This window comes from Balearica regulorum, chromosome 1 (assembly GCF_011004875.1).
Source record: "Balearica regulorum gibbericeps isolate bBalReg1 chromosome 1, bBalReg1.pri, whole genome shotgun sequence".
NCBI lineage: Eukaryota > Metazoa > Chordata > Aves > Gruiformes > Gruidae > Balearica > Balearica regulorum.
The window spans coordinates 147,365,394-147,379,218 of record NC_046184.1 but is presented as its reverse complement, the minus strand read 5'-3'; positions in this window follow the sequence as shown (position 1 = coordinate 147,379,218).

Sequence of the window (13,825 nt, the reverse complement as noted above, 5' to 3'; positions counted from 1 at the left end):
TTGCTACATTTTCAAGTAGAATACCATTAAATGGTTACCAAGTTGCTGGTTATTCACTGTAATGGGATGTGGTTCTCTGGCTTTGCCTGCCTGGTAAGAAAGGGACAGTCTGCCATTTCCTTTCTCAGGCTACTCATTATCTGCCTAAATTCCCACTTCTATCTCACACAGCCTGTTAAATAGTAGCCCCTTTCAAAGCATTTAAATATGTCTGAGTTTAGGAGTGGGATTTTTTTTTTTTTTTTGCAATAGCATAGAGAAAGGGGTGTGTGATCATGTTGGGGGGGGTAAAATCTACCTCTCCCTGACGTCAAATACTGGATGCTACCTGAACCTTTTCTTCCTCCTTCTCATGCACAATACAGGATCTGCTGCTTTATTTCATCCTTTCCCAGTGAGTACCTTAAATATACTCTGTTCTTTCCTTCGGCAAATTTTGCTACGTTTGTCCTGTGAAGCCTGTGGAGTTATTAATTTGCTTCAAGTGAGGCTTATACTTCAAGATGAGATAAAATTTAAGTCATACAAGTTCCATTAAAAGAAATCAGTACAACTTATAACCAAACTGGAAATAGTATTTTATCAGTGACTGTGCATTATGAGGGAAGAATGGGAAAAAGTGTTTAAAACTAAAATTTCAAATAGATGAGTGTGTCATATTATGAACACATTCACCTTCCTTAAATCAGAACTTTCTTTGCTGCTGTACATTTCATTTCAGAGGTGTTAGCTAAGGTGCAGCTCTGCCAATGGATATATCAGCACCAAGCCACATTAATGAGCCATACTTTTACTGCACAAATAAAATTCCTACTTTAAGGTCCTGGGCTTCCTGCGTGCAGAGAGAGAAATAGGTTATGAGTTTCAGTGCCCATAGTGATTCACAAACGAGTTTAAAATGAAGCTTTGGTGGGGAGTCAATGAGAAATGAGGGGAATTTTTATGGTGAGTCAAGAGGCTTGGCATATGTTTAGCAACAGCAATACTATGGCACCCATCATTTTAGAATAAAACATGCTGTGATCGATAAATGAAGAATAAGAAGAACATTTGGCTTCAACAGGCATAAGGGTGAAGGGCTGGCTTCCTTTTTGTAAATGATCTCCGTAATGAAAGCAGTGGGTTATCGCAGACAGCGAGGACAGAGTCAGGAAAATGTCGACATTGTGCAGTTCCCGGGCGCATCCCAACTGGCTGCTTCTGCTCACACCCGTATCTCACCCTCTGCAGCTCAGCAGTGCTTGGTACACAGCCTTGTCCTGCACTCAGGGCTTTCTATACCTAACCCACCACCCCTTTGGAAAGATGAGAAAAGCTGCAGAAATTGGACGATATTTATTAGGCAAACCTGCCATAAAGCCTGCAGACATCTCCCAGTACTTGTCTTCTATTAAATATGACAGTGCCTATTTATGCTGAATACAAGGCTGTGTTTAATGTGGTTTTACTTAACATTCATTTACCTTTCCAGCACAGACAAGCAATCCAAACAGTGAGAGATTATCTCATTTTTGTTTTCACATGGGCAAGGCTCCACTCAGCACTCAGGGCTGCAGGCCCAAACTTTGTTTTACCAGCACCCATCACACTTTTGTAAAATTGACATCTAGTATAGATGCTGATTTGGTTGTCAGAATGTCAAATGAGTACAGAGTAGCTAATGTTATGCTTTTGGTTGTGGTTGGATTGTTATACTTCACAGCTATAAAGTTGTGGTCTTCAAGTCCAGTAGGCCAGCAAGTAAATATTTCAAGTGGATGAGAAAAATCATAGGGTAGGGGTTCAAAATCAAGAAGCTAGCCAAAATGGAGAACGGGTGCTAATGGAGAAGTTACGGAGCTAGACCAGGCATCTGAGCATTTCTATTCTTTTGGATAGTTTCTTGGCTAATTTATTGGATAAACATGACTTTACATCTACTGCATTCAGCCAGAGAAGTGGAAATTCCTCTGAAATGAAGCAATTTACACCTACCAGGCTATAGGGAAGCAGTACTGTGGCAATGGGCTATACTGGGCTATTCTGGGCTCAAAGTTCATTAAAATTAGTATGCTTTGAAGCATTTGAAAAGATCTTCAATCCAGAACTTTCACTTGGCTTAATTGTCGTTCTGCTTAGGCAACCAGTGGGATAACTCAATCAGTTTCTGTGGTTGAGCTTTCATCAAGAATTGATCCAGAACGATTCATTCCTGACTCTTTAGCTTGTGCTTTACCAGAAATTTCTAGATGATCTCTCAGTCAAATACTGGAGTGACTGACATATACTTAGCATCAACAGCTGAACAGATCTGATTTTAATAGCTGAATTATAATGCTGGCACTCATTCATCTATGCCTCCTAGATCTGAATGATTTAATTTGTAGCTTTAATTTTCTTTGAGTACAGTTATATGTAAATCATAATTTTGTGGTTATAGAGGGATTACCACCGTTTGTGGTAACAGATACCTTACATTGATTACTAGAGTAAAGGATATAGGCTAATATGTATACCATATGTCTCAGATTTCTGGAAAATACCAAAATCCTAAGTCTCCATTAACTTCAGTATATGTGAACAGAATATGTAAGAATATGTTGTCTTAAAACAAATGTTTGTCTCACCAAGGGCTGGCTATGAGGAGAACAGATCCCAGTCCATTTTTACTACCCATTCAAGTTTCCTCAAACACCACTCACTCTAAACCCACCAGCTGGAGAGAAGAATCCACCAGACTACAGTAATCCATTTCAATATCATGTGAGCCACCAACCTTCTGTTGGTGGTATTGCTCATTAGCTGCCTGACTTTAAGACCGTACACAAAAAAACAACCCATCCGGGAAGCTGAGTGTGTAAATAACTGGGAGCTCGGGCCTCCAGACACTCCAAGTTACGCATCTGTCACTGAGTGAGGAGCAAAGAGTATAACCCAAAGCTTTGCTTCCCTTAGCCACATTTAGAAGCACTTACTCCTGTCAGAGATCTGAGTTGAGTGCCATTCAAAATGAGTAAGTACTCAAACTCTGTCATTTACAATTATTCTGAAGATCTCTGTATTTTTATTGTTAAGTAATTTGACTCATTTAATATGAAAGCAATTCATTTTCTCACTCTGTTTCAGGTTGAAGATGTTTATGCAGGATTTTACTGGCATTGAAAATGAACTGATAGCTTCCCTGACATGTTAAATTTCATTTGTATGAACCCTTGTATGTCTTCTGACTCCTGACAGCTGTAAGACTTCAGCTAACTTTTATTCTGCTCTTTAGCCCAAGTGGTTATGCCTGGACACTCATTGGCCTGAGTGTTTTCTTATCTCATTAGATTACTCAGCAAACGCTTTACTATAGCAAAAAGCAAAAGCTTTTCAGCTTTTAAAGTATCTTATTGGCCTGAAAATACTTGAACTACAAGTTTCACAGAAATGGCAACTCCTGAGTCTAGCGACCAGACCAGACTGGCAAACAACCATAAACTCAGAGCCAATAATACTAAGCTTGTTTATACTATTTGGATTAGGGTCCAAAATAGCCTGTCAGTAGTGATGAGTCCCCTATAGCCTCTACTGAAGTGCCTTTCACCCGAGGGGTGTTTCTGCGCACACCTGAGTCCCAGAGCCCTTAGTGCACAGAGTATGTGTGGCCCGTTCCCTAAGGCGGATCGCAAAAGCTCTGCCTGAAGCAGCTGCCAGAAGTCACCACGAACAAACAGCAGGCTTTCGTTGGGGGACTCTCCGTTTCACAGTTGAATGTCTTTTTAAAGCTCTTAATCTCCTCAAATACATTTGAACGCTTTTTTTTTTTTTTTTTTTAATTGTTGTCCTTTCCCAACGGTCTGTTTGCAGAAGCAGAGTGGCTTTTGTTATAGGCATAGAATTAAGGGCTCTGTCTTGCAGACTTTGGCTGCATTAACACCCTATTTACACATTATTTTCCTGAGTTTAGTTGTTCCATGTAGGTCAAACCTGAATGGAGAGGGTGCTCCCTGCTCAGGGGAGGGCTCTGTGCCTCCAAGAACTCCAGACCACCTGAACCAGCATTTCTGCTCACTTTGGTCTCTGCTCTGGGGACTGCGTGTTGCTGAACCACTGCTGAGCCCAATAGGGACCAAAGTTTCCCGTCAAAGATCCAGACCCCGTGTTAGACATAAATGTCTAGAAAAAGAGTTCCTCTGATACAATGCAGTGGCCAGACAAGACAAGTGAGGGAGAATGATAGTGTGGTGGTGGGAACACAGACATTTTGTAGCTCCTACTCCCCATCTGCATTTGCTTTCTCTTCTTTATAAATATTTCTTGCCAGCAAAATGTCATGTGTGGGATTGCTCTTGTGGACCACCCTTGGCAAAATGGCCTGGTAAGGCAGGAATGTGAGTGTCAACAGCATTTGTGAGCAGAGCACCAAAAACCGTCTGAGGGGACATTTTCCCAAACTGGTCCTGCTAAAGAAGATGACGACCATCAGCAGGAGTTAACAGTAACCACAGAACTTGAGTTTTTTGAAACAAAGGAGTGAGCTTGAAAAGAGACACAAAAGATGCATCAAAATTTGTAACAGAGGGTAGTGCCCTGGGGAGGGGAACAGAGCAGGGTTTGGCAGTGCCAGGGCTGGCCCCACAGCACCGTGGCCCCTGCCCAGCATGGAGGGCGCAGCATCCACGTGAGATGGGGGGCACAGCCAGGACCCAGTGGGTGACCCAGGGGAGGGGGCGGGCACTTGTCACTCCCGGTGCGGGATTTGAACTTTTGGGGATTAGTTATAGAAAACTGTTAAAAAATTGTAGGAGTTTGGTAATGGTTTGTTTGTCTGTCCAGTGTTGTGGTGTATCTGTTGGTATTGATCTTCAATATATTATTTACCAATTGCTAGTTAATTATGTGCTGTTAATAAATCAACAAACCTCTCTTGATTTGGTTTAAACTATAAGCAGTTTTTCCCTGTGGTAGTTAGAGGGACCTGAATGTCCCTCAATGCTAGCAGCATTGTGCATGAAATGCAGTAAGGTGAGCTTGCTTTTCCCTGTTATAGTAACACATCCTCAGAATGCATCTTGTCTGTCTTAAATGGAACTGCTGCACTTTCTGCTGGCTCTGAAGGCCCTGAAATAAAGAAGGAATTATTCAAAAGCCAAAAAAGAAGGGGGAAAGATTGAGAGAGAATAAAAGTGACTTGAGGGAAATAATGACAAAGAATGGAGCCGAGAGCTCAGTCTCTCAGGCTGACTATCCACAGAGAAAACCAAGCTCTGACTCGGCAGAGGAGCGCTCTATCCCTCGTATTCTGCCAAACGCAGTACCTGCCTGTCTCAGCCCTACTACCAGAAACAAGCAGAGGCTGGAGCCTCTCTAGCATTGTCTGCAAGTAACTGAAGAAGACAGATTTTCCTCCACAGTATAATTTCCTTTTAGACACCACACTTAAAAACAAGGAGCGCTTACGGTTTTTACCTGGAAAGACTTAACTGGTGAAGAAGGAGGAAAAGCCAAAATTCCAAAAGAAAACAAGCAGCCACACCAATAGTCATGTCAGCCACCATCTCCAAAGTACAACTTCCTGGGGAGAGGTTTTAGCAGAGATGACACATTGGGACTCCATCTCCTCACTTGTCAATATAAAAAGATACGGTGCAATAACTGGTGAATCCTGTTTGGTTTATCACCGCCAACCTCAGAGATTTGAGATGGCTAGAGGTGTTACTCTCATGAAACCATATGAAACTGGAGATCACATTGTGCTTATTTAGTTGGACAAATAGTCCTGAGACAGGAAAATTAATTGTATGCAATTTACATTTTCTTTTTCTTTGTTGACAAAGTTATCATGTTCCTGGCCAGCAATAGAGTGTCAAAAGAAGGCAGTGTTTAATGGAAGAGTAAGGAGGGCTCTAAAATTAAAAACCAGTTAATCGATGATGAAATGCAGTAAGATATACAAATACAACATTAAAGAAGTCAATAAAGACTATATTAAAACTTTAGGATGCATAATAAAATTTCAAAAACAAATTCTAGAGAGTGCATTGGATACATTTCCAAATCCAAGCTATCAATTTAAAAAATATTTTTAAATGTCGTCTGTTCTACCTAAGAAATATATTTGTGAATACAATTTCTGCTGGTTTAACATAAAAAAAAATAAATTACACATTCTCTTTACAGTGTTCTAGTCATGTTCTAGTCATTTGCTGAGTTTTTGGTACATAACAATGATGCTGCTACAGTCCATGATCTTTCCTGCAACTCTGAAATGCATTGCTGAAGTGACTTCACTATCAAACTACCATTAACAAGCATTTTTTTTTAAAGCAGCATTATTTTCATCAATAATGTGCTTCACTTATCCAGTTGTGAAATCCTAGTGAAAAAAAGGGATTTTTGCTGGGGGAAGAGGGAGTTGGATAAGATGAAACCTGCGTGCAGTGGCTTAATGTTAACCTCGTGCTGACTACAGTGTGACAAGAAAACAAAGAAAGAAGAAATCGAGCAGAGCTCCCCGCCTTCTGTTTGGCAAAAACATAGCCAAAATGAATTTGCCCTATTCTAACTCCAGCAGCATCACTGAGAGAACAGCAGAAATTGATTTGACCCAATAACTTCTGTAACAGGAACGCATTTAGACAACAACAGCGCCAGGCACAATCTAGCACCATGAGTTATCCAAGAGAATGAAGCCCAGTGTGTTGCTGTTGTTATCATTCCTGGAGAACAAAATAATCTGCCCTCTTTGTATTGCCTGGATCAACGAGTCACTGCTCAGTGACAGGGTTTACTTAATGAAGTGAGTGCTCCAGGAAACTGCATGCAAATTAGGAAACAAGGATGTCGAAACAAAGCACATGCTAACTGTTCTGGTGCTTTTTTCAAAGCAGGGAAAGCCTACTAGTGAAATGATGTCAAAAATAAAAGGACAAAATGTCTAGAGGGAATTGTAAGTGGGTGGATGGATGGCAGCCTCTTTCTTTTCTGGGGATGCAACTTAAAATAACGAGTGTGTTGCTGGGGAAACGTGCCTAAATGGTGTGATGCTTCCAAATGCAGGGCTGGGGTGTCCCTTATGCTAAAAAAAAGAAATAGTTGTGATTCAGTAAGATTCATGCAAGCAGGGCCTGAAGATGAACAGGGGACCTAGTGCCCTGCAACAAGAACTGACAGCCTAAGAAGCAGAGAGGTTCAGCTCTGAATAGTCAAAAAAAGATTGTATTCAGTAAGAGTTTATGATGATAGACTGCAAGAGGAGGAATGTTTAATATGTGGGCTATCCACAATATTTATAAAGAAACTGGGTAGGAACTGAGAAGAGAGTTGTGTCAGTAGGATATGTGCTCTGAGATGGTATCCTGGACCATTAAAAACCCCCACTTTTTGTGATAATACTTCATTCACATTTGAAAATTGCATTTTTGCTTTGCTTCCTCATGTTTTAATTCATTTCATCATTTTGAGTTCAGTTGTAGATTTTGCAACTGAGAGCAACATCAGCTGAAAAAAACACATCCTGATACTTTTTTGAACCCTACAGTGATGGATATAAAGCTAGTCTAATATATTAAACAACAGTGTCTTTTTTCTTTGTTTGAAGCATAAGATTGAAACTAGCACCTTCAATATTGCTATTTATCAAATGGGAATTGCAATGGCAACTGTGACTTCTTCATTTAACTGTGTGCTTTGTAACTGAGTACCTTATGATACTTGTGAGAGATTGCCTGTGAACACAGATTTCATCTCATTAACCCTCTTTCATTTGAGTCGAATGCATAGCAAGAAGATGTAAAATCTTTCTCCTGCTTTTTAGATGAAGAAATTTCCAGCGGATAAGCCATGATGCTTCTCATGGTTGGCCTATCATGGCTGGTCCTGACATAAGGTTTGATGAATGGTTGGTGGTGATGCAGTTCCAAAACATCAACTACTCTTAAGGTGAGTTGAATAAATGGAGAAGTTGCTTGATGACCATCAGTTATGCTTGAGGACATGCCAAAGCTTTATACTAAATGTTGAAATCATCTTATACTCTTAAGCCTTTTCCTTGTAGTGGCGCTGAAAGTAGTGTCATAAAATTTACTACATTTAGCCACCCTCTCATATTTCCAGGGCTCTCCTTGGTGGTGGTTGCCGTAACTGTTAAAAATACACTCACTTCAAAAACGGGACTTTCAAATAGACAATCTCCATGTGTTCTTGCTTTAGTGAGAACAAGATTTTATTGTTGCAGCCCAAGACTGGTTGTGCACTAATATCTTGGGAAACATTAAGCTGAAGGAAATAAATATTTGCCACAGAAAGTCACAGTAAAGCTAGATCTTGTGGGCCTGATGTCTGTTTTTCAAGGGCAAGAAACTGCAACATAAGTTTCAGTAGCCAAAGAATTCTGCTGACCTCTGTGTTGCAACCCAAAAGCCACGTTCTTCAAAACAATTCAACTTCTCCCTCTTAACTCTTCCTCCTATCCCTATTTCTGTCTACATGTTGACTGGCGAAGTTCACTGTCCCTTTTTTCTTTTTAATATTTTAGCATGTGAACATGCATGTGAGTTCAAGGGCGTACGGCAACATCATTAACAGCTCACATTTGGGAAGGCAGCAGAATAATCCCATAAAAACACAAGGAATTTCCACCTTGTGTTTCTCTTTTTAAAAAAAGAATCAAGGAAACTACGGACTAGGCTCCAGATTCTGTAAAAAAATATAGGCTCTTAACTTCGATTGGAAACAGTCAGGCGTAAATAGCTCCAAAGTTACTCTTGGTTGAGGACCATGCACCCGTAGGACCACCCATCAAGGAAAGGCAGGGGGGCTGCACTGTGCAGGAGGACATGGGCCCTGGGGAGTGACTCGCCGTGGCCGGAGCACAGACTGCCTTTGCACTGTCTTGGCCAGGAGGACATGCCAAGAAGAGCTGTGAAAGTAAAGCCCCAACTCTCACAGACTTGCCTTCCTGAGTTCGGATTGTAGAGCAATGCCTGCCTTTTTAGGATAACCCTTCTAGACTTACATCCCCTAGAATTTCTGGCATGAACATTTTTTTTCTTGCCTTCACAAGAGTGGTGCTGTTCCTAGTTAATTATTGGGCTATTGGGATATGGGAAACAAATGGTCAAATTCATCCTGATAGATACCACATCTGCCACCTCCCAAGAACCAGCCCCAACCAGCAAGCTATAAATTACTTGAAGCACTCAATGTCCCTGTGAAAGCTGTTCCACTTAATGTAAAACACTCTGATCCTGCATGAGTTCATTAGCAAATGGGACTCAGGTTCTGTGCCTCCCTCCACCTCTCTTTTTCTCTTCTCACTCTCCTGTGACCCAAGTCACCCTCCAATCCTCCTTCAGGTGTTTCTGCTTGCCCCAAAACTGGTCAGTTTTCTAACGGGGTGATAATCAAGTGGAAGACCACAGCTCTCCTGATCCTTGCTCCAGCAGCACTACTGGTATCAGATTGGTCAGGAATTGCGTCTTCTGCTCAGCATGCTGTCCTTATGTGTTTCTTCACCATTTGAGAGTATGATGTCAAACACTGGCAAGGTAAAGTATTGGCTCAGAGTAGCACAGCTGCCTCCACCCAATACTGCCTTTTGAGAAACAATGACCAAAAAAGTCTTAAAAACCTGTCTGGCTTCTTTATCTGTGCCCAGAGAAGCTCTGGTGCTCTGTGTCTGCGCATTGCCAATCTCGCAAGTCCTGGTGAGGCACGGCAAGGCAGGGGCACACACAGCTTGCCCTGGTTGAAGCCTAAGTCACAGACGCAATGGTGACTGCCATACCTGCAGTGTCACAGCAACTTTGTCACCTGGAAATAGCCTGGAACTAATTTGTCCCTTGGCGGATGCAGCAGCTGAATTTAAGACACAGCCGCTTGGCAGTTTGACTCTGCCAGCCACAGAGAGAAATGAGTTGGTAAATCCAGCTGTCTGATTCAGGCCATGGGGAAAGGGGGGGGATTAAAAAAAGGTAGTGGGTTACTTTGAAGTAAAATAACTTGTTTTGAATAGTAATTGATTCAGTCAATTGTCTTAATTTCTCTACTTTGGAAAATACCCATAACTAGAACTTAAAACTCAATTGCTATTTCTGATTTTTGTTTAAAGAATTGACTTATCTTGCTACATTGACATGATAATTTGCTTGTTGGCTGCACTCATTTTATGACCTATATAATTAATTTTGAATTATTTGGTTCAATTTTAATTGACATTGATTTGATAATTAAATGTAGTTCTTAGCTACTCTAGCCCAGTCCTGGCAACGTGTTCAGCTCATTGCTGTTAATAAACCCCACAAAGCTGTTTTCCCTTTCAAACTACCAGCTCAGACTAAGTGTCTTAGGAATATAAGGTAAACCTGATGGTTCAGCTAATGACCTACTTACCACAGCCTAAACTTTTTGTCTTTTACTCAGAAGGCAATCAAATGGTACAACGACATACAAAGGTTTAACAATTTCCAAGGCACTTATGAGATAAAACTTGCTTCTACCCTTAAATAAAAAGTGGGCTTAATCTCAAATAAAAACAAGTGTCACTTGCTGCTTATGGATCTGATCTTGCCTGTACTATAGCCAACCTGATCTTGCTGCAGATATCAGCCCTAAGCCTCCCCCAACCCCTCCACATACCTCAGACTTTCCCACACAGCAGCTATTCTAGACATGCATCTTATAGGTCACTCCTTGCTCAAGTTATTTTATATAAAAAATAATCCAGGAATGAATATTAATACTTTACCATATTATACTACATATAACACTTCACAGGAATTAATATTTAAACCATACTAGTAAATCCTGCATCTACATGAAGCTGTACACCCCTGTAGGTACTGCTGTATTCCTCAGCCTGATTTTTGTGATTGCTGCAGTGTCCCTTGATGACTGTAGAGGCCACAAGGTATTCCATACGTTCTATCTTAAATCAACCAGATCCACATTTAAACTAGTTTGCTCAAGTTCCAGAAAAAGACATAACCTGGTGATGAAGATAACACTCCTAATAAATATATTACATGCCAGAGGTGCCATGTCTGACCAGTTGCAAAGCAAGGTACTTGTACACAAGAGGTCTCCTTTGGTGATCAGTCATGCCTCAGAAATGCAGCCATGAGCAGCCATGAGCAGATCGGCACTGCACTAGGAAAAAACATGTATTCCGGCTGATTTAAATAAGATTTATTCTTCCTGAGTACTTGATGCTGAACAGGTGACTTGTCTTAAGGTCAGCTCTTATGGAGGCAAAGCATGACTAAAAGGGCCACCAAGACTAATCCTAGTAATTGGCATTGGATTAAAAGCCTGAAATAACAGCAAAGAACAAAAATAAACATAGCAGAAGTTTAACAGTATAGGCAAGCCTACACTTCTGCTGAACAGGATGAGCTTGGAAGGCCAAGGAAAATGAGGATGCTTTCAGTGTGATTAGGCTGGATGTGTTCAAATGCAAACTGCAGTGTGGATGATTACTTATCTTGTCCAAGACAGGGGTTCATTTAAACATTCTGGTATGCTTAAATGCTATTTAGAATTAACTCATACCAAGGGCAGTCAAGACAGCCTGCCACTAACAGATAATAATTTCTTAAAATGCTTGAATGTACTTTTGCAGCTCAGGTTTCAGTGCTACACATGGTCCTCCTGACTGGCCAGGCTGCAAATGTTGATCTTTTACAAGTAAGACTCTTCCAGGAGAAACATCAAACCTGGAATAAAGATATACAAGAGTTATTAGGACATAAAAATATTTTTTAATGGCATAAACATTGAACGTGTTATCAATGAAATTTTCCAGTTTAGGCCTGTGACGCCCCACCCCAACCTGACCTCTATTTTGTTTAACCCTGCTCAAGTGATAACCACCAGTGGCGGTGGCAATGGATGTCTCTGGTCGTGATGGCTGCATCCGTCTCAAAGTGGATTCAGAGACAGGTAACAACACAGGAGCCAAAGGCTAATTTGAGCAATGCCCCCACCTAACCACAGTGCTGATCAATGTCCGACTCAAGACAGATTTGGAAGAAACTAACATCTGTGGTTGGTATGCAAATGTGACTATTAGTCGTTCATCTTACCACCATAAATCGTGAGCAGCACAAGTGCCCTTTGAGCTCTCCTGCACGGCAGTGGGTTGCACACCCAGATCCCCCCTTGAGTAAGGACGCCTCTCAAGGTTACTCCTTGAGGTTGAGAGAATCCTTATTGTGTCAGATATTTGGTAAGTAAGTGAAGTGGGAATAAGCCAGCTGAAACTTTGAAAATCTTAGCTAAGTGATACAAAGGATTGATTGTGCACATATAATCCTTTAGACATAAACCATTGACCAAGTCTGAGACTAGGACTGGATCCAACTGCACCTAGACTCCTCTCTGAGAAGGAGTTTAGAAAGCATGGGGGTCCTTTCTGAACCTCATGACTCAACAGCAGGGTCTCCCTGACAGTTTTATCTGACCCTGTCCTCTATGCAGTAAATAATCAAGTGCACCTTGCCGTCAAATCTTGTTAAACCACTGTCGCATTTACCATTGAACTTTGTTATTAATAAAATACATTGCTGCTACTCTCTTGCAAGTGAAGCGCATCTCTATCACTCCATCCGCAACAAGACCCATGTCCTTAGAGAAAAACGGGTGCATCACTTCCATTGGTTTCAGTGGCTGAAACTCTGAGGATGCTGCAGTCACTCTTAGAATGTCCCAGAGACAGCAGAGTGACTTTTCCCCAGCACAATTGTCCTCTATAATGCTCTGGCAATATAAAAAATCTCAAGTATTAAAAAGAACCCGGACTCAAACATTGATTTTGCGGCCTATTTAAATCTCTAAACCCCACTACAGTTTAGCAATATTAGTAGCAAGAATCCTGTTGGCCTGAACTAGCAACTATATAATCCAACTGCACAGTTGCCTATGCAACACATTCTTCAACTTCATCAGACATTTTCAGGCCCAATTACTGACGACAAAGGTTATTAACTGTGCTTAGTTTGGAAAATTGGTTCCTTTTATACTGGATTAATTATTATACATGTCAGTAACGACATACTTGAAAGGTTAAAATACTTGGGCTGAGCCTGATAATCTGGCAGGAATTGGTTCCACAGCTGGAGATTGCTTATTAATAAATCTGTGTGTGGCTGCAATTGTAGTCATCACTGAAGCCTGAAGAAAGAAGCAACTTCCTAGCCTGTGCAAGACCCAAACTGGTAACAGCCACAGATTTTCTATGTGCTTTACCAACAAGGTAACTACCACTATCACCTTTTCTACTTCACAGGTAAGGAAGGGAGGCACAAGGATGCGGTGTCCCAAGATGCTGGTACAAAGAGTCAGGCAGAGAACTTGGGTTTCTGATTACTGTTTTTTGGCCACTGGTTCAAAGCAAGATTTATGTTTCTGCTGCTTCAGTGATGGCCAGTAACTGTCAGCGTAGCACTGAGGGCACCATTGTTAATGTATTTGCATGAGCTTGTTCTGCTCCCTAAGTTGGCCATGGCGTCTGTACCAACAACAGTATCCTTGGGCTTCCTTGGTCACGCTCCAGCATAGCGCACCACAGTAGTCAAGTCTGGAAAGGCATGGATCAGAGGGACTAAATCCTCCTCTAACAGGGACGAGTGCTGCCTCTCAGTCATTTAATGAGGCAGCTAATGTTGCACAGAGTCCTACCGCAACTCAGGATTGGAAATGATGCAAGTTACACGTGTGTTTGTGTGTGTCAATGAGTCTCGTACTCAGGCTCCATACAGTGATGCAGACTATAAAATGAGAGGTTGGGAAGTACGTGAGGTGAGTATTTAAGTTAAGGTTGCCTGTTCTAACCTATAATTCTTCTCCCTTGTTCTAAAAGAGGCAC